Source organism: Pleurodeles waltl, chromosome 11 (assembly GCF_031143425.1).
Source record: "Pleurodeles waltl isolate 20211129_DDA chromosome 11, aPleWal1.hap1.20221129, whole genome shotgun sequence".
In the NCBI taxonomy this organism is placed as follows: domain Eukaryota; kingdom Metazoa; phylum Chordata; class Amphibia; order Caudata; family Salamandridae; genus Pleurodeles; species Pleurodeles waltl.
This window is the reverse complement of record NC_090450.1, coordinates 690097268-690123726: the sequence shown is the minus strand read 5'-3', so window position 1 is coordinate 690123726 and position 26459 is coordinate 690097268.

Here is a 26459-nt window from a genome sequence, read left to right as displayed (position 1 = left end):
CCCTTAGTACTGATGTCAATGAGGAATACACCTGACAAGAAAACAGGACTGTCTCCCCAGGAAATTCTCATGGGCTGAGCTATGCGATTGCCCACAGTACCTGCAAATGCTCTTGTGAATATCATGGATGATATGGTGTTGGACTACTGCAAGGGTCTGGCTGACGTGGTCCGCTCTTTCTCTCACCAGGTGGAGGCTACCACATTGCCACCGATAAGTGATCCAGGTCACACCCTGAAAGCCGGTGACTGGGTGGTTGTCAAGAAACAGGTGAGGAAATCGTGTCTGGAGCCACGTTGGAAGGGGCCATATCAAGTGATACTGACAACAACTACTGCTGTGAAATCTGCAGGTCTTCCGAATTGGATACATGCCAGTCACACAAAGACGGTTACGTGTCCGACTGATGAGGAACTTGAAGTGTCCAAAACAACAGCTGCAGAGAAGGAAGTCTCAGGGCCGGAGAGTATTCAAAGGGGAACTGAGACTGAAGGAGGGCCCGCTGAGGTCGGCTTAGTTACTCAAACTGAAAACGAAATCCAGAGGAGTGACAGAGAGCCTATCTCAGCTGAGGTAACAGGGGAACTAACGCAAAGAGAGGTTCTCCCAGAAGCAGATGGATACAGGTTTGAAATTGAGCCCACAACTTACCCTGAAGGTGAAGAGAGTGAGGAAGAAGGAAGTTGAGGCGTTCTGACTCCTCCTGAGCCACTTGCAGGTACATCAAGAGAAAACACCATACCAAAAGAGGAGGGCGCTGTTCAACGCCCTGAAAGGCCGGACAGAAAGAAAACACTTAAAGGAGATAATTGGCCGGAGCCACAAGCTGCAGGAGAGAAAGTGATCCCTAATGAAACAATAGAGGAAGAAGTTGACACAACCAGGAAAGAAGATCTTAGTGAAGGAGAGTTGCAAGGTGAACGCAAACTAAAAAGAAAGAGAGTTGCAAACAGAAGGTATGCAGGTCTAGAATGGGCATATGCCACATCAGCTGAATGGCAACAAGAATTCTTGGCGTTCTGTTTTGATCGAGAGGTTCCAGGTCAATACTACGGCCTAAAACGAGTCCCAAAGTGAGTAAATTAGTCATAAAGGGACGCGTTAACAACATCCATAGAGACATGTTCCCATGGATGATTGGGAACGGGTAGAGGTATCAATAGACCTTTGGGCTTGCTATGTTTGCTTTTGCATCTTGCATATACTTCACATGATTGTAGCATTTGATTAAGGTCGTGAATGAATGTAGGTCACAAAAAATACCTTTTCATGAGTTCTATTGTTTTTTGAGGACTTGGGTGACCTGCCAGAGGATGCTTGTGTAACCAATGAAAAGCTGTATCTCTTAACTCTTCAGTAGGCAGAAATACTCGAGATTCATGTAGAGGTAAGCCTTGCTGAATAGACCTCTTGGTGTCTTGTTGTAACCACTCTTGCCACTCAGTGATGTGAAAATGATTACGAATGAGATCGAAAAATTTCTCTGCAGCTACTAAACACAACACTTTTGAAGGTGTTATAATAGGCATGGGTTTTCGTTTAGTCGGTGTGATTGAAGAATCTTGTCTAGATAATGCTTCAGCCTTACGATTATCTATTCCTGGTCTAAAAGTCACTATGAAATCAAATTCTGCAAAGAAGAGCATCCATCTTAGTTGTCTTGGAGATAGAAGCCTGGCAGAACTCATAAATTTGAAATTTCTATGATCAGAATATACAGTTATGGTGTGTTTTGCTCCCAACAGATAATGTCTCCTTTCTTTAAAAGCATTACGAATTGCTAGTAATTCTTTTTCTGCTATGGTGTAACTCTGTTCCGCTTTATTCAATTTTCTTGATGCATATGCTATGGGGTGCAACTGTCCAGTTTCTCGATGATGTTGAGACAGGATGGCCCCAACGGCAACATCAGATGCATCAGCTTCCACGATGAATGGTTCTTCCACATTAGGGTGAGCTAGAATGGGAGTGGTGGTAAAAGCTTTTTTTAAATCTTGAAATGCTTTTTCTGTCTCTTGGGACCAGTTGAAGACGGCCTTTTTTTCTTACCAACTTGGTGATTGGGGCCACCTTTTGAGAGAAGTGATGGATGAAACGTCGATAAAAATTCGCAAAATCCCAAAAACATTGAATATCACGCACTGATTTTGGTGTGGGCCATTCGGATACAGCTTGAATTTTTCTTTCAGTCATTTGCATGCCGTCAGGTGTTAGAATGACTCCTAGAAATTCAACTTCTTTGGTATGGAATTCACATTTACTTAGTTTACAAAACAAATTATGTTTTTGTAGAGTTTTTAGCACTTTTTTTAACATGTCCTTCATGTATATCTTCAGAGTTTGAATAAATCAAAATATCATCAATGTAAACGATGAAAAAGATGTCTAGATATTCTCTCAGAACATCGTTTAAGAAATATTGAAAGGCTGCTGGGGCATTACACAGACCAAACGGCATCACTAAATACTCAAAAAGGCCATATTGAGTCTTAAAAACCGTTTTCCACTCATCTCCCTCTCAAATTCGAACTAGGTGATAAGCACCTCGTAAGTCAAGTTTAGTATAGATGACGGTGGATTTTACCTGATCTAACAAGACTGGTATGAGAGGTAGTGGATATTTATTCTTAACTGTGATCTTATTAATTGCTCTAAAGTCAATACAAGGTCTCAAATCGCCATTTGCTTTAGGTACGAAAAATAGTGGAGAAGCCGCTGGAGATCGTGATGGCCGCATTAGCTTGTTGGCTAAACATTGATCAAGGTATTCTCGTAGGACTTGATTTTCTTTCTTTGATAGTGCATAGATCCTACAATTTGGTATATTGGCGCCAGGTCCAAGATTGATCTGACAATCGTACGGCCTGTGAGGTGGTAATGAACTTGCTTTCTTTTCACTGAAAACATCGGTATATTCAGCATACTGTGATGGTAAATCAATTTCCTTCTCAACTGCAGTAGCTATGGAGTGTTGAATATTTCCCTCTTTGTTTCGCTTTGATTGAAAACATTTCTGTGCACAAGAAGAGGAAAAACGCAAAACCTGGTTGCGCCAGTCTATGCATGGATTATGTAACATTAACCACGGCATTCCTAGGATAAAACCATTTTGAGGTGCTTGGATTATATCAAAACAAATTATCTCATAGTGGCTCTGGTTCTTCTCATCTTTACAAATCATTTGTATTCGTGAGGTTTGGTTAGTAACGGGGCCTCCATCAACTGCATACACGACTTCTGGACCTGTTTTCTTGACACTGCGTATATGCAGGTCTAGTGCAGTTTGTTGGTCCACAAAATTTCCTGTTGCCCCTGAATCAATTAGAACTTGAACATTATGGCCCTCATTACAACCCTGGCGGTCGGTGTTAAAGCGGCGGTAATACCACAAACAGGCCGGCGGGAAATAAAATGGGATTACGACCGTGGCGGAAACCGCCAACATAGACAGCCACTTTAACACTCCGACCGCCACGGCGGTACAAACAAACAGCGCGGTGGACACCGCCAACAGACAGGCGGAAGACAATGTACCACCCACCCTATTACAATAGGCCTATCTGCCACCCTTTTCCGGGGCGGAACCAACGCGAACAAAAACACGGCGGAAACAGTACACAGAAGGGAAAACACTCACCTCTCCACACCCCACGAGGAAGCAGGACGCCATGGAGCCCGAATTGCAGATACTGCTGATGATGGTTTTCCTCCTCTTCTATCAGGAGCACCAACTACGGCGGCGACGACCACGGTGAGTACTGCACCTACAACACAGGGGAGGGGGGAGGGAAAAGAGAGTGACACACACACGCAAGTCCCCCACCCCCACCCACAACACCATACACACAAATACATGCAGCAACAGTACACATACACCCCCACCCCCTGGAAGAACGCAAGGACAAATGGAATTGATTTGAACAAATGCAATCATGTGAAATCTCATTATCAAAGTTCAAAATCCAGTAAACGCAAAAATGTACACCAACTACACAAGTCCGGATAGTGCACCAATCATAGTCCGTGGACCACTGGGCCCAAAATGCATGGGCCAAGCCCACACATGACACCTGACTGTAAACAGCGAGAACACTGCAGGGGCATCAGATTGAAATGAAACAGGCACCTCAGAGGGAAGGGGAGGGGGGGCACCTCAGCCAGATGAAAGCACGACACCCCTGCTGCACGAGGGGGCTCCATTCCCACGGCTTTATCCTGGGGAGTGCAAAGCCACAGTCTCTCAAGTCTCTCAAGTGGGTGGTTTGCTCTCTGCTTTATCCTGGGGAGTGCAAAACCACAGTCTAGCCAAACAAAAAATTACTAGCGGAGCACAACAGTTTTTTCTAAAGTATTGATAATCAAAAGTAACTATGTAATTAATAAGCTATAATAAGCTGTCCACAATCCATATATACTCATGTACTGTTATTAACCTCAAACAATGTAGGTTCTCCTAATTTTAATTAATGGAAATGTTTAATTCATTATTGTTGACAATGATAAATAACATACAAGACTAAACCACTACAATAGAAATCCAACAATAGTAAAAGACATAGGGGGTCATTCTAACCCTGGCGGTCGACGACCGCCAGGGCTAAAATGACAGGAGCACCGCCAACAGACTGGTGGTGCTCCCATGGGCATTCTGACCGCGGCGGTACAGCCGCGGTCAGAAATGGGAAACCTCTCATTTAGGGTCTAATCGGCTATACCATTCTGCCCATATTTTTAGGACAGTGTTACTACTCACACAGAAGAGTTATAGATTTAATTTTTATATATTAAGTCCAAAGATCTTATCATTTGGTAAGAGATTCACTCTTTGGCCCAATATATTTATAAAGAATTTGTTAGATGGCTGTTATGTATTAGTTAAGTCTTTGACAATAGGATAATAGATCTCGTTAATAAGAGAACCGGTGACTCTAAGATGGCCACCATGTTGCGACTTTTGTAGTGGGCCCTTTTCTCTTTCATCTATTTAGAGCATTATGAATGTGGGCTTGAAATCGAGGGTCGGCATTGGTTGTTATGCCGACGCCAATTAGCCTTAAGAAGGCGTTTTTGCTCCCTTATTGAACAACCAGTTGTTAATACAACGGGGGAATACGCAATGTGGATTTATAACATGCAGACGTTACGACGATACAGGTCAGTTTTGGAGGCGGAACGGCTAGTCTTGGATAACGCATATGCTTTAAGAATTTTTGGGGGTGCTTTACTGATCTTGAAACATTCACTTATTATAGAGCTAATGTTTACAATTCTCTTTTATATCACCTTGGATAACGCGTATACTTTATAGAATATTTGGGTGTGTTTCTCTGACTTTGAAACACCCACTTGATATTGAGCTAATATTGAACATTCTCTTTTATATCGCTGACCCTATTTAATATCGGCGATAATTCCCATTATATGATAACTATTTATGACCTTATATTTTCATGGTAAATCACTTGGGACAACACATACATGTTAGTCTTGTATGCGATGTGATTTATCTATATGGTTTTAAATGCATTTTGTGGGGAATTAGGTCCCATGTTTTCATATTGGTTTAGGAATTTTGTTCAGATTGGGTTACGCTTTACTGACAAGAAAGGTATGGAATATAGAGGCCATTTCATGGCCTCTATCAGCTGCTAATATGTGCGAACATGTTCTTTCCATCTATTTGTAGGACCAATTGAAAGCTGATGAACTAAAATTACATTATCAATAAAAATGGAAATCATTTGCGGTTTTCTTGTACAATGAAAAAGCTTTGTGCGGACAATACCAAGGTTAGTGTGGGACCAGATCTATAATATAGGTAACATATACACACATCTCTTATATTCTGGTAGTTCATGATTTGGTTTCTTCCCCTGTTTTTTGGTATTTAGAGATTTGGATATCATTTGGAGATTTAAGTGGCAAATGGAAAGATTAAGGTATTTTCCCTTTAATTAATTTTGGGGGATATGAAGTTGTCTTCATTATACTTAAAAATGGTGACTCACCATCACATTCATATCGAATACTATCCCTATCACCTACACTTATTATATTACTTTTGTATCAATCTCAAATATTAATATGGGATGTAGGTTCTCTGTGGCACGTTTTCTGTTCAGTTTTCAACACACTTTTGGTGAAAGTTGACTAACTGTTTTTTTCTTTAGTTTTTGGAGCTATTATTACATTTTAGATTTTGTAATTTTGAATTATTAATGTAATGTTTTGAATTATGATTTATCAGCCTTGAAGAAGTCCAATGTATGGACGAAACACGTGTCGGCTGATGTTACATGTGGATTCAACAAATACCATCCGGCCTTATTGACTCAAAGCTCATTTCTGTGCCAGCTATTCGATAATGGACTTTCATTGTATTAATTCACATTACGGGGGTCATTCTGACCCCCGCCGGCGGCGGATGCCGCCGGCCTGGCGGGAACCGCCAGAAGACCGTACCGCAGTCAAAAGACCGCGGCGGTCATTCTGAGTTTCCCGCTGGGCTGGCGGGCGACCGCCAGAAGGCCGCCCGCCCGCCCAGCGGGAAACCCCCTTCCACGAGGATGCCGGCTCCGAATGGAGCCGGCGGAGTGGAAAGGGTGCGACGGGTGCAGTTGCACCCGTCGCGATTTTCAGTGTCTGCTATGCAGACACTGAAAATCTTTGTGGGGCCCTGTTAGTGGGCCCCTGCAGTGCCCATGCCAATGGCATGGGCACTGCAGGGGCCCCCAGGGGCCCCACGACACCCGTTCCCGCCAGCAAGGTTCTGGCGGTCAACACCGCCAGAACCAGGCTGGCGGGAAGGGGGTCGGAATCCTCACGCGGCGCTGCCTGCAGCGCCACCATGGAGGATTCCTCAGGCCAGGGGAAAACCGGCGGGAAACCGCCGGTTTCCCTTTTCTGACCGCGGCTTTACCGCTGCGGTCAGAATTGGCCTGGATGCACCGCCAACCTGTTGGCGGTGCATCCGCGGTCCCCGGCCCTGGCGGTTTATGACCGCCAGGGTCGGAATGACCCCCTATGTCTTTTACTATTGTTGGATTTCTATTGTAGTGGTTTAGTCTTGTATGTTATTTATCATTGTCAACAATAATGAATTAAACATTTCCATTATATAAAATTAGGAGAACCTACATTGTTTGAGGTTTATAACAGTACATGAGTATATATGGATTGTGGACAGCTTATTATAGCTTATTAATTACATAGTTACTTTAGACTTTTGATTATCAATACTTTAGAAAAAAACTGTAGTGCTCCGCTAGTAATTTTTTGTTTGGCTCTATTGTTACGGTCTTTCCTTTTGGAAAAACCAGAAAGCACATCAGGGCAACGATGTGCATTAGTGTATGAGCACCACTTAATAGCATTTATACTTGGGTAAACTGGGGAATGTGCATTGATACTGTTGCTTAGTGTTGCCAAATTAGTTTTTTCCGCAAAACCAGTCTCTCAAGTGGGTGGGTTGCCCACTGCTTTATCCTGGGGAGTGCAAAGCCACAGTCTCTCAAGTCTCTCAAGTGGGTGGGTTGCCCACTGCTTTATCCTGGGGAGTGCAAAGCCACAGTCTCTCAAGTCTCTCAAGTGGGTGGGTTGCCCACTGCTTTATCCTGGGGAGTGCAAAGCCACAGTCTCTCAAGTCTCTCAAGTAGGTGGTTTGCCCACTGCTTTATCCTGGGGAGTGCAAAGCCACAGTCTCTCAAGTGGATAGCATTCTTCACTGGTTCTGGAGGGGGCCTTGTACCCAGAGTGCTTCATCCTGCCAAAGACTGAGGTAGTGGATGCCTTTCTCCATTGGTTCTGGAGGGGGCTTGGTGCCCAGAGTGCTTCATCCTGCCACGGACTGGATTAGTGGATGCCTTTCTCCACTGGTTCTGGAGGGGGCTTGGTGCCCAGAGTGCTTCATCCTGCCAAGGACTGAGGTAGTGGATGCCTTTCTCCACTAGTTCTGGAGGGGGCTTGGTGCCCAGAGTGCTTCATCCTGCCAAGGACTGGATTAGTGGATGCCTTTCTCCACTGGTTCTGGAGGGGGCTTGGTGCCCAGAGTGCTTCATCCTGCCAAGGACTGAGGTAGTGGATGCCTTTCTCCACTGGTTCTGGAGGGGGCTTGGTGCCCAGAGTGCTTCATCCTGCCAAGGACTAAGGTAGTGGATGCCTTTCTCCACTGGTTCTGGAGGGGGCTTGGTGCCCAGAGTGCTTCATCCTGCCAAGGACTGAGGTAGTGGAGGTGATACTCCACTGGTTCTGGAGAGGGCTTGGTGCACAGAGTGCTTCATCCTGCCAAGGACTGAGGTAGTGGATGCCTTTCTCCACTGGTTCTGGAGGGGTCTTGGTGCCCAGAGTGCTTCATCCTGCCAAGGACTAAGGTAGTGTATGCCTTTCTCCACTGGTTCTGGAGGGGGCTTGGTGCCCAGATTGCTCCACGTGCAGTGTGGCCGGTACAATTCCCTCACCTGGGTGTGTGTGCCACGAGATTGCTGAGGTACAGGTGGCATGATACGCCATGGAGGCTGCGACATACCCCACACTGCTGCAGCTTCGCATTCCACCTGCAGGTGACAACTGTGATATCTGTAATGCTTCATGGAAGCTGCCCAGGGTCCTTGAACTCACCACCAGCCTTGGACAACTGACCACTGGGGATGGTAGGCATGTCTGCAGTGGTGCCACTGTCCGAGGACGTCGCGGGCCGCTTGCAGTGCTTGCGGCGGTGTCAGTTGTGGCAGTGCTTGCGGCGGGGTCTGTTGAGGCGGTGCTGGCTGCGGGATCTGTGGCGACAGTGCTGGCGGCGGGGTCCATGGCGGCGGTGCTGGTGGCGGGGTCCATGGCGGCGGTGCTGGTGGCGGGGTCCGTGGCGGTGGGGCATGTGTCAGCAACTGCTGAGGGAGAAAGCTGGATGTCTCCTGCAGCCTCTGATGGCTGCCCACCGGGGAAGAGGCTGGGGACTGTCGCAGCGGCTGTAGACGTGCCGGAGGCGGTGCAGGTGGCGGTGAAGGTGGCGGTGCAGATGGCGGTGCAGATGGCGGTGCAGCTGGCAGTGCAGGTGGCGGTGTTCGCCGCCGTACAGGTTGGCGTGGACGTGGACAGAAGGTGTGCCACCATGCCCTCTCCTGACCTGCCCTTCATTTTTTGGCCCTTCCCCACCTTTGATGGTGGCGCTGTTGTCTTGCCACTATCCCCTTTCGTTTTCGCTGACCCCTTGGTGGCAGGTGTTTTCGGCTTCTACCGCCGGGATGTGGGCAACTTTTTAACCTTGGCAGGTGGCTGAATGTCCTTGCCCTCGCTCCGTGGCACACTGGCAGCCCTGATGGTTGGCGCACTCCATGACCCCGCAGTTGCTGGCACCACTGTGCCTGGGGATGTGGTGGCTGAGGTGCTGGTCTGGGACCTGGAAAGCCTGGCCCTAGGGGAAGGACGGGGGGGAGGTGTAGGGAAGATGTAAATGTTAACCAGGAAAAGTTTTTTAGACACACTGGGATGGGTAAATGGAGGGGGTTTGGGACTGGAGGAAGAGGTAGTGGTTGTAGGAGGTGTACGTCTGCTGGATTTGGGTGAAGGTGCCTGGGCTGGAGGCTGTTGTGAGGTGGATGCTTGTTGGGTGGGTGTGTGCCTGCGTTTGTGTACTTTGGGAGGAGGGCTCACTAACACACTGGGAGAGGACACTGGGGATGTGTGAATGGTAGTGGGATGGTGAGTGCACGTGAGCGGTGATGGGTGTGTTGGTGATGAAGGTAGTGGCTGAGGATGTAGTGTATGCAGGTGTGAGTGGAGACGAGACTGGGAGGGAGGAGGAAGACGTGGAGGAGGGGGATACAGTTGAGGAAGTGGATGTTGGTATGTGTGCATTGGTATGTTGCTTGTGTGAGTGCCTGTGGGATGTGTGGTGCTTATGTTTGCCATGTCCACTCTTGTGTGTTGATGTGTGTGCATGCTGGTCTGATGGTGTGCTTGGGATGGGGTGAGGTACAGGGGATTGGGTCTGTGTGGAGGAGGTTGGAGGGAGGAGGCTGGACGCAGGGACAATGGCTGCCATCAGTGCTGAGGCCAGAGCCTGAAATGGTCTCTGTTGGGCTGCCTGGCCAGAATGAATACCCTCCAGGTATGCATTTGTTTGTTGCAAATGCCTCTCAACACCCTGGATGGCATTCAGAATGGTAGGCTGCCCAACAGCGAGGGATCTCAGGAGGTCAATAGCCTCCTCACTGAGGGCAGCAGGGCTGACTGGGGCAGTGCCTGAGGTGCCTGGGGCTAAGGAGATGCCCACCCTCCTGGGTGAGCGGGCACGGGACACACGCTGAGGAGCTGCTGGGAGGGCAGTGCTGGTGGGGTGGTGGCGGCTGTACCTGTTGATGCGGTGGGCACAGAGGGGCCCGCCACCGCAAGGGAGCTCCCATCAGAGGAGGAGTCACTGTTACTGGTCTCTGCTCCTGTCCCCGCCGTGGAGCTTCCCTCGCCCTCCATCCCACTGGTGGCTTCAGACTCTGTTGCTTCACCCTCCAGGGCCAAGTGGGATGCAGCGCCCTCCTGCTCCGGGTCCAATGCTCCTCCGCCTGATGATGCTATTGCACACAAGAACAGGGAGACCACAAAAAAGGGGGGGGGGGAGACAGAAGAAAGACATGTTCAGTGCATGCAACACCACTACCGTTGGCGGACACAACACACAGGGAGCAGCCCTCTGCACTACGCCATGCACTAACAGTTCCTAGAAATTTCAGTTGATCAGGTGGTACGAGGCGTAAGCCCAATTGCTGCACACCTGGAAGTCACAGGAGCCTGACTAGGTGTAGATTGCTCTAACCACTAGTGGAATTGGGGTGCCACATAGCCTGCCTCACAAGGGACCTTGCCTACCAAGATCGCCCTGGCCGAGGGGAACCCACTGGCCACCTCCCCCGCCCAGACACCTCGTAATGCGTGCAAAGTCAGCTGAATGAGAGTGTACTCACCCCCTTGTGGCTGCTGTGATGCCCTCAAGTGCCCATTCAACCCTGGATACACTACCGCCAGGATCCGGAACATCAGGGGGGGGTCATGGTGCGACGGGCACCCCTCCCACATTGGGAGGCCATCCCCAGCTGGGCCTCTGCCGTCTTCTTGCTCCAGCGGCGCAGGTCCTCCCATCTTTTCCAGCAGTGGGTGCTCTGTCTGTGGTGGACCCCCAGGGTCCGGACGTCCTTGGTGATGGCATGCCAAATACCCTTCTTCTGGTGGGTGCTGACCTAGAGGTATGGTACAGGGGGAAAGGACATTACTTACCGCTCCGGACCGTTATACTCATTGCCCCCCATTCCCACCCTTGCCCTGACGCACATACACTCCACATCAGCACATGCAGGCCTCAGCCCCCCCCCCCCCCCCCCATGTATCTTCCATCCACACCACTGACAACAGGCATTGCCCATGCAGCATGCTCACAGTGTACTCACCTGTTTGTCTGGAGGACCGTACAGTTGCGTGTACTGGGGGAGGACCCCATCCACTAGTCTCTCCAACTCCTTTGAAGTGAAGGCAGGGGCCCTTTCCCCAGACACATGAGCCATCGTCGCTTCCAGACACATGTCACAGCAGCACTTGCAGTGTAGGTCCTCTCCTGTTGAAGGTCAGGTAGCAGGTGAGTGAACAGACAGAAAATGGCGGTCACGTCCGCGGCGGTGCGTACCGTCACCACTGGCATACCTCATCATTGGCTCCTGGGACCGATAGGGCCCAATGTTAACCAATGCTGAATAGCGCCGCGGTCTTTGACCGCCCACCGTAACGGTGTAGAACCCCAGCGCAGTTACTTCATATCCCCTTGTCCCACCTTACAGGTCAAGCAGCCGCCATTTCAGGGGGCCACATGGCATTAATAATAACTGCGTCCCACCTATGTAGGCCTGGAATACTCACAGTTACAGGCACATTGCGTATTACTAAATTTGTGCAAATGACATTTTGGGATACCTCACTGTTGGCTGACTCTCTACTCGCTGTTGCCCTCCATAAGGCACGTCTGCTGGGACAGGTCATGAGATGGCGGCATCCTCCGGTGTACAGACCCCTGGTGGACCTGTCGACAATGGAAGAGAGAGACATAATTATCACATACAGACTTGATCATGCAACAATCCAGGAACTGTGTGCCCAGTTGGAGGCAGACCTGATGTTAGCTATTGGCCATCCCACAGGGATACCCCCTTTAGTGCAGGTCCTGTCAGTACTCCATTTCTTGGCAAGTGGTTCATTTCAAACAACAGTGGCCATTGCATCAGGGATGTCCCAGCCAATGTTCTCTAACGTGTTGTCCAGAGTGTTGTCTGCCTTGCTAAAACACATGCGCAGCTACGTCGTGTTCCCTCAGGTGGAGGATTTGCCAACAGTGAAAGGTGACTTCTATGCCCTGGGACATATCCCCAACATCATTGGTGCCATTGATGAGACACATGTGGCATTGGTACCCCCCCGGAGAAATTAACAAGTGTACAGAAATAGAAAAAAGCTACCATTCAATCAATGTGCAAATGGTGTGTTTGGCAGGCCAGTACATCTCCCATGTGAATGCCAAGTATCCTGGCTCTGTGCATGATGCCTATATCTTGCGAAATAGCAGCATCCCGTATCTGATGGGCCAACTCCAGAGGCACTGGATGTGGCTAATAGGTGAGCCCAAGGTCCCATAGTGTGTGTCTCACAATTGTCCCTCGATATTTGAAGGTGACTCTGGTTACCTCAACCTATCATGGCTACTGACTCCAGTGAGGAATCCCAGGACAATGGCAGAGGAAAGCTACAATGAGGCACATAGGTGAACTAGGAGGGTGATCGAACAAACCTTCGGCCTCCTGAAGGCCAGATTCTGGTGTCTCCATATGACAAGTGGTTCCCTCTACTACTCACCGAAGAAGGTGGGTCAGATAATCGTGGCCTGCTGTATGCTGCACAACCTGGGTTTACAACGCCAGGTGCCTTTTCTGCAGGAGGATGGTCCAGCTGGTGGTCTAGTGGCAGCTGTGGAGCCTGTGGACAGTGAAGAAGAGGAGGCAGAAGAAGATGATATCGACAACCGAAAGAACATAATCATGTGAGACACAGGTAAGAACATGTCACTACTTCCCACATCTCATACAATTTCTGGTGCTAGCATAAGTCTGTCATTTTCACTCAGTGTATGGACCCTGACTTGTCACTTTGCCTTTCCATTCCACAGATGTGGGTCCCACTTTGTGCCCTCTGCTATATTTCCTCCAGGCCTACAGCAGTGTTACATCGGTATGTGCACAAGTAAATTGACATTGCTATATCCCATGGTCATTGCAATTACCCGTTTGTGAAAGCACAGACTGACTCCAGATTGTTTTGTGATTGAAGTGTGTTTATTTCTGTGCAAATAAGTGGAGGGGGTTGTAAAATGGGCTGGGGGGATGGTGGAGGAATGTCCATGGCAGAGTCCAGTCTATTTGTTTCACAGGTACATTGTCCAAAGGGGCATAGGAAGTGGAGCAATGGCAGTTGAAGGATGGACAGGGTGACATAGTGGGACAGATGAGTGGCAATCAGGGGGGTCTCATTTCCTGGCAGGGGTCTTGGCAATGTTCTCTGTCTTGTTCCTGGATCTTAGGGACCGTTTGAGGGGTGGTTCTCCATCTGCGGGGGGTGGGGTGCTGATGTTGTGTTCCTGTGGCGGTGCCTCCTGTCCACTAGCGCCTGCGGAGGTGGAGGGTTGTTCATCGTCCAGGCTACTGTCAGTGGCCCCTTATTGTGCCACTGTGTCCCTCCTGGTGTTGGCAAGGTCTGCCAGCACCCCTGCAATGGTGACCAGGGTGGTGTTGATGGACTTCAAGTCCTCCCTGATCCCCAGGTAGTGTTCTTCCTCCAGCCGCTGGGTCTCCTGAAACTTGGCCAGTACCGTTGCCATTGTCTCCTGGGAATGATGGTAAGCTCCTATGATGTTGGAGAGTGCCTCATGGAGAGTGGGTTCCCTGGGCCTGTCCTCCCCCTGTCGTACAGAAGTCCTCCCAGCTTCCCTGTCTTCCTGTGCCTCTGTCCCATGAACCATGTGCCCACTGCCACTGCCCCCAGGTCCCTGATTTTCCTGGGTTTGTGGGGTTGCCTGGGTTCCCTGTAGTGGTGGACACACTGCTGATTGACGTGTCCTGGGGACAGAGGGAGGGGCCCGCTGGGTGGGTGCTGTGCTGGAGTTACCTGCGAGGGGAGGTTCAGTGGTGGTTTGTGACTGTGTCAGGGGAACCGACTGTCCCGAGGTCCCTGATGGGCCGGGCTGGTCATCTTGATCCAGTTGTGCAGAGCTGCTGTCATCACTGTGGGTCTCTTCTGTGGGGGGACTGGCTATGTCTGGCACCTCCTGTCCGGTGACGTTGGGTAGGGGGCTTGTAGGGGTGTAAAGGCATGATTATTGCATCTGTGTGTGCCATCGTGTGAAATGGGTGAGTGACCCTGCACTCCAGTGCTTGTATTCTTGGCTTGGTCCTTGTCTGATAGTTGGTTTGGGGTCTGTGTGGGTATCTGTAGTCGACATGCTTTGATAATAGGTGTCCATGCTTTGGTGTTGCATGCAGGGCTTCGTATTGGGATGTGTGGGTTGTGATTGTGGGGCATATGTGAGGAGTTGGAGTGATGGGGGTGAGGGTGGGGGTATGTGATGGCATGCAGGTGGGGTGAGGGGATAAAGTAGTAAAGATTTGGCTTACCAGAATCCAGTCCTCCTGTTACCCCTGTGAGGCCCTCAGGATACAGTATTGCCAAGACTTGCTCCTCCCATGTTGTTAGTTGTGGGGGGAGGAGGTGGGGGTCCACCGCCAGTCCTCTGTACAGCAATCTGGTGTCTGGAGACAACGAAAAGCACCTTCCCCCGTAGGTCGTTCCACCTCTTCCTGATGTCATCCTGTGTTCTTGGATGCTGTCCCACTGCGTTGACCCTGACGACAATTCTGCGGCAAAGCTCCATCTTCCTTGCAATGGAGGTGTGCTGCACCTGTGATCCGAATAGCTGTGGCTCTACCTGGATGATTTCCTCCACCATGACCCTGAGCTCCTCCTCAGAGAACCTGGGGTGTCGTTGAGGTGCCATGATGTGGTGTGGGTGATGTGTGAGGTGGTGTGTGTTGTGATGTGTGAGGGGATGTGTTGTTGTGTGTTGTTTCAGGAGCGTGGATGTTGTGTAAGTGATGAGGTTGTGTGTCTGTGGATGCTGGTGTTGTTTTAGGTATTGTATCTCTCTGGCCTGCTTTCAAATTTCTGGTGGTAAGGGTTTGTGGGTAATGTTGGTGTGTGTTTTATAGTGTTGTGAGTGTGTGGGAGTGGTGTGTGTATGTGTATCAGGTGTGTGTATTTCGAATTATCCAATGTGGTTGTGTTTTGTAAGTGTGTGTTTATTTTGAGCACGGCGGTGTGTACTGCCAATGTATTACTGTGGTTGAAAGACCGCCGCGTTGATTCGTAGGTCGTGATAGTGTGGGCGTATTCCTGTTGGCGTGACGGTGTCGGTTTTGTTATCGCCAGTTTATCACTGACCTTTGGTGTGGCGGACTTGTGTGGGTGTCTGTATTATGGCGGATTCCGAGCTGTGGGTCGTAATAGCTGTAGCGGAATTCCGCGGCCGCAGCGGTATGTTGGCGGTCTTCTGCACGGCGGAAAGCAGCATTTACCGCCCGGGTTGTAATGAGGGCCTATGTCTTTTTTCCTGCACAGTCCTTTGTACTACAATTCTGAAATGTTTGACATAACGATTTGTCCAAGAGTACACTGAAGGGATTCTAAATTTGCCCAAGAGGTCCCCTTCATTTTTTCTTGGGCACTTTAGTTTTCCTGTGAATTTTCTAAAGCAACTGCTATCTTTTTCTTTATCACAACTGTTGGATCAATCTTGCCTTTGGGTTTCTTTTGGCACTCCCTTATAAAATGAACCTTTTTTCCACAATACAAACACTGACCATTTTTTCGTCGCATGTCTTTCTCCTCTTTGGTCAGTGGTGGGCGAACAGTACCGATATCCATTGGTTCTATCATAGAATCTGAAGACAATTGAAAGTGTCTGGATCTTTCCATTTGCCAATTTATTTTTTCCCATTTTTCCTTGCTCCTTTTCTTTCAGAAAGTCTGTGATCTATCCGTAGGGTTAGAATAATTAAATCAGTACAAGTTTCTGGTTGTGGTTCAACTTGGGCCAATACATCTTTTAGTTCATCTATTAGCCCTTGATAAAAGACTTCGGGCCTTTTTTCCTCAGGCAAAGCAGTTTCCACCACTAACCAGTTGAAGTGGGACAGATACGTTTTCAGGTCTTTATTTCCTTGACGTAATGCTAATAACTCTGTGTCTGCAGTCATAGTGATTGCGCGTCTGTCAAAAACCTTTACGAATTCTTCTACAAAGCGACGCCAGTTGTATAAAAGAGGACTGTCTAATCGGACTAATGGCACTGCCAAAGTAGCAGCATCACCATTCAGGTATGATATAAGGAATGCAATTCTAGATTGTGCATCCGGAAAAGCATTAGGCCGACATGTAAAATGTAATTCCACCTGTGTCAAAAAAATGTGTAAATTATTGGGGTCCCCAGAAAACCTCTCTGGTGCAGCTAAAGGAATCTGTGTCGGCACATTCACAGCACATTCACAGCTACGTTAGTAGATGCGGGAGGCATAGGACGAGACTCAGATTCAGAACCATCTACTTTACACTGTAACTGAGTGTCTTTATTCACTAAATCAGCTGTAACATTTTTAGAGTCTGTCAAATCCCTTTGCATCTGAGTTACTACTTGCATAAGAGTACCTAGGGGGCCATTTTGCATAGCTCCCGTACAGACCAAGAGGAAAGTATAAAACTTGTGGGCTCACTATTCGGTCACGGTGTCCTTTCCTCAGGATCTACACGTCGCAGGACAAAAGGCCCACCTACCGGCGTCATCAACTCAGAAAGCCATTATAGCACAGAGTTATGGTGAAGCTAATCGGGGGGAAGGGAACAGCAGGGAGAGAGATCTGAAAAGGAAAGGTTAGAACAATATGCATTTACTCATTCATAGAAACACAAATCATTTATGGACTCCTGACTAAATGTGTCTCCAAGATAGCAGGTGGAGACTGTAGGAAGTTGGCTCTGTATGTACTATTTCAAAGTAAGAAATAGCATGCACAGAGTCCAAGGGTTCCCCTTAGGGGTAAGATAGTGGCAAAAAGAGATAATTGTAATGCTCTATTTTGTGGTAGTGTGGTCGAGCAGTAGGCTTATCAGAGGAGTAGTGCTAAGCATTTGTTGTACACACACAGGCAATAAATGAGGAACACACACTCAGAGACAATTCCAGGCCAATAGGTTTTTGTATAGAAAAATATATTTTCTTAGTTTATTTTAAGAACCACAGGTTCAAGATTTACAAGTAATACTTCAAATGAAAGGTGTAGGAAGTTGGCTCTGTATGTGCTATTTCAAAGTAAGGAATAGCATGCACAGAGTCCAAGGGTTCCCCTTAGAGGTAAGATAGTGGCAAAAAGAGATAATACTAATGCTCTATTTTGTGGTAGTGTGGTCGAGCAGTAGGCTTATCAAAGGAGTAGTGTTAAGCATTTGTTGTACATACACACAGGCAATAAATGAGGAACACACACTCAGAGACAAATCCAGGCCAATAGGTTTTGTTATAGAAAAATATATTTTCTTAGTTTATTTTAAGAACCACAGGTTCAAATTCTACATGTAATATCTCATTTGAAAGGTATTGCAGGTAAGTACTTTAGGAACTTTGAATAATTACAGTAGCATATATACTTTTCACATAAAACAGAAATAGCTGTTTTAAAAGTGGACACAGTGCAATTTTCACAGTTCCTGGGGGAGGTAAGTTATTGTTAGTTTTAGCAGGTAAGTAAATCACTTACAAGTCTCAGGTTTGGGTCCAAGGAAGCCCACCGTTGGGGATTCAGAGCAACCCCAAAGTTACCACACCAGCAGCTCAGGGCCGGTCAGGTGCAGAGGTCAAAGAGGTGCCCAAAACACATAGGCCCTCATTCTGACCCTGGCGGTCGGCGGAGAGACGGCGGTCGGACCGCGAACAGACCGGCGGTATTAAAAATGGCATTCTGACCGCGGCGGTCCCCGCCGCGACCGACCGCTACTTCTCCACTCCGACCGCCACGGCGGTCATGACCGCGGGGCTGGAGTTTGCGCACTCCGGCCCGGCGGTCGTCCCAAGACCGCCAAGGGTATTATGACCCTGCCTACCGCCGCGGTTTCTTGCGGGCGGGAACCGCCGTGCGAACCATGGCGGTAAGCACTATCGGGGCCAGGGAATTCCTTCCCTGGCACTGATAGGGGTCTCCCCCACCCCCCACTACCCACCCGAGTCCTCCCCCCACACCCTCCACCCCCCTGCCACCCCCCAGAGGTGGTACGAACCCCCTCCCCACCCCCACCCCGACATGCACATACATGTACCCCGACATGCACACACCCCCAACATGCACATATACACGCCCCCTACACACACATACACAACGGGGACACATACCCGCACACATACATGCCGACATGCGCACCTGCCGAACAGCACACATTACCCATAGACACAGCAGCACCCCCCGCCCGCATACACGCACTCACACACCCACTCTACACACTCACACGCACACCCCCATGCACGCCCACATCACACAACACCCCCCCACCCCCTCCCCTCACGGACGATCAACTTACCTTGTGCGTTGGTCCTCCGGGAGGCGACGGGAGCCATAGGGACGTGACCGCCAACAGAAGACCGCCAACAGAAGACCGCCACACAGAAATGTGGGTCGTAATTCTGTGGGCGGTGTTCTGCTGGCGTGGCGGTGGAGGTTGACCAGTCTCCACTTTCCCGCCGACCGCCAGTGTGGCTGCTGGCGGTTTTCCGGCGGAACGCTCCCAGCGGTCAGAATGCGCACAGCGGCACACCGCCGCGGTCGGCGGTCTTCACCGCGGCGGTAACTCAGCGGTCTTGCGAAAAGACCGCCAAGGTCAGAATGAGGGCCATAGGCTTCAATAGAGAGAAGGGGGTGCCCCGGTTCCAGTCTGCCAGCAGGTAAGTACCCGCGTCTTCGGAGGGCAGACCAGGGGGGTTTTGTAGGGCACCGGGGGGGACACAAGTCAGCACAAAAAGTACACCGGGGGCGGCCGGGTGCAGTGTGCAAACACGCGTCGGGTTTCCAAGGGTTTTCAATGAGAGACCAAGGGGTCTCTTCAGCGGTGCAGGCAGGCAAGGGGGGGGCTCCTCAGGGTAGCCACCACCTGGGCACGGGAGAGGGCCTCCTGGGGGTCACTCCTGCACTGAAGTTCCGTTCCTTCAGGTGCTGGGGGCTGCGGGTGCAGGGTCTTTTCCAGCCGTCGGGATTTCAGAGTCAGGCAGTCGCGGTCAGGGGGAGCCTGGGGATTCCCTCTGCAGGTGTCGCTGTGGGGGCTCAGGGGGGACAACTTTGGTTACTCACGGTCTTGGAGTCGCCGGGAGAGGGCCACCTGGGGGTCGCTCCTGCACTGGAGGTCGGATCCTTCAGGTCCTGGGGGCTGCGGGTGCAGAGTCTTTACCAGGCGTCGGGTCTTTAAAGCAGGCAGTCGCGGTCAGGGGGAGCCTCGGGATTCCCTCTGCAGGCGTCGCTGTGGGGGCTCAGGGGGGTCAACTCTGGCTACTCACGGTCTTGTGGTCACCGGGGAGTCCTCCCTGTGGTGTTTGATCTCCACAAGTCGAGCCGGGGGCGTCGGGTGCAGAGTGCAAAGTCTTACGCTTCCGGCGGGAAACGTGTGTTGTTTCAAAGTTGCTTCTTTGTTGCAAAGTTGCAGTCTTCGGTGAACAGAGCCACTGTCCTCGGGAGTTCTTGGTCCTTCTAGATGCAGGGTAGTCCTCTGAGGCATCTGAGGTTGCTGGACTCTGAGAACGCGTCGCTGGAGCAGTGTCTTTAGAAGTGGGGAGACAAGCCGGTAGAGCTGGGGCCAAAGCAGTTGGTGTCTCTGTCTTCTCTGCAGGTTTTTCAGTTCAGCAGTCCTCTTCTTCTTAGGTTGCAGGAATCTGAGTTCCTAGGTTCTGGGGAGCCCCTAAATACTGAATTTAGGGGTGTGTTTAGGTCTGGGGGGTTAGTAGCCAATGGCTACTAGCCCTGAGGGTGGCTACACCCTCTTTGTGCCTCCTCCCTGAGGGGATGGGGGCACATTCCTACCCCTATTGGGGGAATCCTCCATCTGCAAGATGGAGGATTTCTAAAAGTCAGAGTCACCTCAGCTCAGGACACCTTAGGGGCTGTCCTGACTGGCCAGTGACTCCTCCTTGTTTTTCTCATTATCTCCTCTGGCCTTGTCGCCAAAAGTGGGGCTGTGGCCGAAGGGGGCAGGCAACTCCACTAGCTTGAGTGCCCTGGGGTGCTGGAACAAAGGGGGTGAGCCTTTGAGGCTCACCGCCAGGTGTTACAGTTCCTGCAGGGGGAGGTGAGAAGCACCTCCACCCAGTACAGGCTTTGTTACTAGCCACAGAGTGACAAAGGCACTCTTCCCATGAGGCCAGCAACATGTCTGGTGTGTGGCAGGCTGCTAAAACTAGTCAGCCTACACGGATAGTCGGTTAAGGTTTCAGGGGGTTGACCTCTAAGGTGCCCTCTGGGGTGTATATTACAATAAAATGTACACTGGCATCAGTGTGCATTTATTGTTCTGAGAAGTTTGATACCAAACTTCACAGTTTTCAGTGTAGCCATTATGGTGCTGTGGAGTTTGTGCATGACAGACTCCCAGACCATATACTCTTATGGCTTCCCTGCACTTATAATGTCCAAGGTTTTGCTTAGACACTGTAGGGGCATAGTGCTCATGCACTTATGCCCTCACCTATGGTATAGTGCACCCTGCCTAAGGGCTGTAAGGCCTGCTAGAGGGGTGACTCATCTATACTTATAGGCAGTGTGAGGTTGGCATGGCACCCTGAGGGGAGTGCCATGTCGACTTAGTTGTTGTATCCCCACTAGCACACACAAGCTGGCAAGCAGTGTGTCTGTGCTGAGTGAGGGGTCCCCAGGGTGGCATAAGACATGCTGCAGCTCTTAGAGACCTTCCTTTGCATCAGGGCCCTTGGTACCAGAGGTACCAGTTACAAGGGACTTACCTGGATGCCAGGGTGTGCCAATTGTGGAAACAAAAGTACAGGTTAGGGAAAGAACACTGGTGCTGGGACCTGGTTAGCAGGCCTCAGCACACTTTCAAATCATAACTTGGCATCAGCAAAGGCAAAAAGTCAGGGGGTAACCATGCCAAGGAGGCATTTCCTTACAGAGACCTCTTCTGAAATGAGGGGGAAGCCACTTGTAAAACGAGACCTCAGATTCAAGAGATGGCAAGGACGTTGAACTATGATTATACACAGAATATCAATCCTGTAACATTTATGTATTCACAACATAAACCTTTGATCATAACTTAGAAATTCTCAAAGACTTAAATATGCTTTTCATATCTTAAGTTATTCAAAGAACAATGAAAACTTTGATTTGTTTATCTCCAAAAATACTTTCACATTAACAATAATAAATGTCAAAAAGGTTTTACTCATTAAACCTAAAGCGCCTTACTTAATAACACAAGGAAGCACTTTTACTAAAGTAGTCTAAGGGGGTCATTCCGACCCGCGGCAGTCATTCTGACTTTCCCGCTGGGCCGGCGGGCGACTGCCAGAAGGCCGCCCGCCGGCCCAGCGGGAAAGCCCCTTCAACAATGAAGCCGGCTCCGAATGGAGCCGGCGGAGTTGAAGGGGTGCGACGGGTGCAGTGGCACCCGTCGCGATTTTCAGTGTCTGCTAGGCAGACACTGAAAATCATTATGGGGCCCTGTTAGGGGGCCCCACGACACCCGTTCCCGCCATCCTGTTCCTGGCGGTTTTTACCGCCAGGACCAGGATGGCGGGAAGGGGGTCGGAATCCCCATGGGGGTGCTGCGAGCAGCGCCGCCATGGAGGATTCTTTGGGGCAGGGGTAAACCGGCGGGAAACCGCCGGTTGCCCTTTTCTGACTGCGGCTTTACCGCCGCGGTCAGAATTGCCCATGAAGCACCGCCAGCCTGTTGGCAGTGCTTCCGCGACACTCTGCCCTGGCGGTTTTCAACCGCCAGGGTCAGAATGACCGCCTAAATCACTTAGATTATTGTGCCAAGAACCCTTTCCTCCTGTGAATTGAAGCGCTTTATATCTGGGAACTGAAGAGCCTGAATTAGCATGCCAAGAGCGCTTTACATCTAAGAACTGAAGCGCTTTGAATTACTGTGCCAAAAGAGCGCTTTACATTTGTGAACGGAAAATATCTTAAATTACTGTGCACAAAAGCGCGTTACATCTGTGAACTGAAACGTTTTGAATTTCTCTGCCAAAAGAGAGCTTTATCTCTGTGAACGGAAACAGCTTAAATTACTGTGCACAAAGTGCGTTATCTCAGTGAACTGAAACGCTTTGAATTACTGTGCCAAAAGAGCGCTTTACATTTGTGAACGGAAAACACCTTGAATTACTGTGCACAAAAGCGCGTTATCTCTGTGAACTGAAACTCTTTGAATTTCTGTGCCAAGAGAGCTTTATCTCTGTGTACGGAAACACCTTAAATTACTGTGCACAAAGCGCGTTATCTCAGTGAACTGAAATGCTTTGAATTACTGAGCCAAAAGAGCGCTTTACATCTGTGAACGGAAACACCTTGAATTACTGTGCACAAAAGCGCGTTACATCTGTGAACGGAAACGCTTTGAATTACTGAGCCAAAAGAGCACTTTACATCTGTGAACGGAAACACCTTGAATTACATGTGCACAAAGCGCGTTATCTCTGTGAACTGAAACGCTTTGAATTACTGAGCCAAAAGAGCGCTTTACATCGGTGAACGGAAACATCTTAAATTACTTGTGCACCAAGCGCATTATCTTTTGGAAGTAATAACTTCCTCCAAATTTGGATTCAGCAAGGCCTTACCACTACGAGTACAACCTACTCGTTTTTTAATGCACCATGGACTTTAGTTAGACGGTACACTGCCATTCAGAAACTCTGGACTTCTCCAGAGAAACCTCCACGAGGTCTGGCTGCATCGAAGTCTTCAAAATAGTGAGCAACGTGCTTGGGTGTGGCTGGGCTTTATAGGCCTGCCCCACGCCAAGATGGCCGCCGCCTCTAAAAACATGGGAAATTTAGTCCCTTCATAGGATAGCACTGATCAGTGCATCTTGTCCACCAATGCCCTGAATCTGCAGCTACGTGAGCTTTACCACAGGTCAGAAAATGCTGATGGCCATTCTTGGAACAAGCTGGGATGACCAGTGGTGCACATAAAGCGCTGCAGAGTTGCGCAGCGGAATTTCGGGTAAGACCTGGACCGCGCCTGGCCTTATTCCTGACATTACACCCCTCTCCCAAGCCCAATCCAGGGCCTGGTTTAATAGGATGGAGGAGGTGAAATTGTCACACCAAACGTGGTGCATGGACATGTCTTGCAGGTTCCCAAGAGTCATTTTCACCAATGCCCTGAATCTGCAGCTACTTGAGCTTTACCACAGGGCAGATGACGCTGATGGCCATTCTTGGAACAAGCAGGGATGACTAGTGGTGTGCATAAAGCGCCGCAGAGTTGCGCAGAGGAATTTCAGGCGAGACCTGGACCAGACCTGGCCACATTCCTGACACTACCATATCCCCCACCCCATCTGCATGCCATCACATTCCCCCACCCTCACCCCCATCACTCCAACACCTCACATATGCCCCACTATCCCAACCCACCCATCCCAATACCAAGCCCTGCATGCAACACCAAAGCATGGACACCCATTACCAAAGCATGTCCAGTACAGATACCCACACAGACCCAAAAAACACTAATCACACAATGGCAAACACAACAAAGCACACGAGTAGAGGGTAACTCACCCAATGCACAAGATAGCACACACAGATACAATAACTATGCATTTCCACCCAAACAGGACCCATACCCAACGTCACCGGACAGGAGGTGCCAGACATAGCCAGTCCCCCCACAGAAGAGGCCCACAGTGATGACAGCAGCTCTGCACGTCTGGATCAAGATGACCAGCCCGGCCCATCAGGGACCTCTGGACAGTCGGTTCCCCTGCTACAGTCACAAACACCCACAGAGCCTCCCCCCTCAGGAGACACCACCACAGCACCCACTCAGCTGGCCCATCCCTCTGTCCCCAGGACACGTTAATCAGCAGTGTGTCCACCACTACAGGGAACCCAGGCAAACCCACCAACCCAAGACAATAAGGGACCTGGGGTCAGTGGCAGTGGGCACAAGGTTCAGGGGACAGAGGCACAGGATAACAGGGAAGCTGGGAGGACTGCTGTGCGACAGGGGGAGGACAGGCCCAGGAAACCCACTCTCCACGAGGCACTCTCCAACATCACAGGAGCATACCATCATTCCCAGGAGACCATGGGCATGGTACTGGCCAAGTTTCAGGAGACCCAGCGGCTGCAGGTGGAACACTACCTGGAGATCAGGGAGGGCTTGAAGTCCATCAACATCACCCTGGTCACCATTGCAGGGGTGCTGGCAGACCTGGCCAATACCATGAGGGACTCAGTGGCACACAAACGATCCCCTGACACTAGCCTGAACGATGAACAGCCCTCCATCTCTGCCGGCGCTAGTGGACAGGAAGTCGCGCCACAGGACCAACAGGCCACCAGCACCCCACCCCCTGCAGAAGGAGAACCATCCCGCAAATGGTCCCTGAGATCCAGGAACAAGACAGAGAACATTGCCAAGACCCCCACCAGGAAATAAGACTCTCCTGATTGTCACCCTTTTGTCCCTTTTTGTCACCCTGACAACTATGAACTGCTATCTCTCCACTTACTATGCCCCCTTGGACAATGCACCTGTGAGACCAAGAGACTGAACTCTACCATGGATATTCCTCCACCATTACCCCAGCCCATTGCACACCCCCCTCCACTTATTAGCACAGAAATAAACATCCTTGAATCACAAATCAGTCTGTACTTTCACAAATGTGTAATTGCAACCTCTCAGAAATATAGCAATGTCAATGTTCCTGTTCACATAGCAATGTTACACAGTTGTTGGGCAGCAGTAAACATAGCAGAAGGCACAAAGTGGGACCCAGATCTGTGAAATGGAAAGGAAAAGTGACATATCCGGGTCCATACACAGAGGTAAAAAGGCAGATTTATGCAATGTCCTACAGTAGTATGAGATGTGAGAAGCAGTGCCATCCTCTTACCTGTGTCTCACTGGAAGTATTGCATGATGATGTTGTTTCGGTTGTCTACATATTCTTCTTCTGCCTCCTCTTCTTCACTGCCCACAGGCTCCACAGCTGCCACAAGACCAGCATCAGGCCCATCCTCCTGCAGAAAAGGCACCTGGCGTCACAAAGCAAGGTTGTGCAACATACAGCATGCTACGATTATCTGGCACACCTTCTTTGGTGAGTAGTACAGGGAGCCCCCTGTCAGATGGAAGCACCAGAATCTGGCCTTCAGAAGGCCGAAGGTGCACTCTATTACCCTCCTAGTTCGCCCATGTGCCTCATTGTAGCGTTCCTCTGCCCTTATCCTGGGATTCTGCACTGGGGTCAGTAGCCATGACAGGTTGGGGTAACCAGAGTCACCTGCAAATTTCGAGGGACAACTGTTATACATACTCCAACCCTCAGGGACTCTCCCATACCCAGACACCTATGTCAACTGTATTGGGACCTTGGGCTCACCTATTAGCCACACCCAGTGCCTCTGGAGTTGCTCCATCACATAAGGGATGCTGCTATTCCTCAAAATGTAAGCGTCATGCACTCAGCCAGGATACTTGGCATTCACATGGGAGATGTACTGGTCTGCCAAACACACCATCTGCACATTCATTGAATGGTAGCTTTTGCGGTTTCTGTACACCTGTTCATTGGGGGGGTGGGGACAAATGCCACATGTGTACCATCAATGGCACCAATTATGTTGGGGATATGTCCCAGGGCATAGAAGTCACCTTTCACTGTGGGCAAATCCTCCACCTGAGGGAACTCGATGTAGCTGCACATGTGTTTCAGCAGGGCAGATAACACTCTGAACAACACGTTAGAGAACATTGGCTGTGAAATCCCTGATGCCATGGCCACTGTTATTTGAAAGGACCCACTGGCCAGGAAATGGATTACTGACAGGACCTGCACTAGAGGGAGTATTCCTGTGGGATGGCGGATAGCTGACATCAGGTCTGGCTCCAACTGGGCACACAGTTCCTGGATTGTGGCACGATCAAGTCTGTATGTGATAATGATGTGTCTATCTTCCATTGTCGACAGGTCCACCAGGGGTCTGTACACCGGAGGATACCGCCATCTCATCACCTGCCCTAGCGGACGTGCCCTATGGAGGAGAAGGGTGAGCAGAGAGTCATACACCACATAGGTTTCACAAGGCTGTT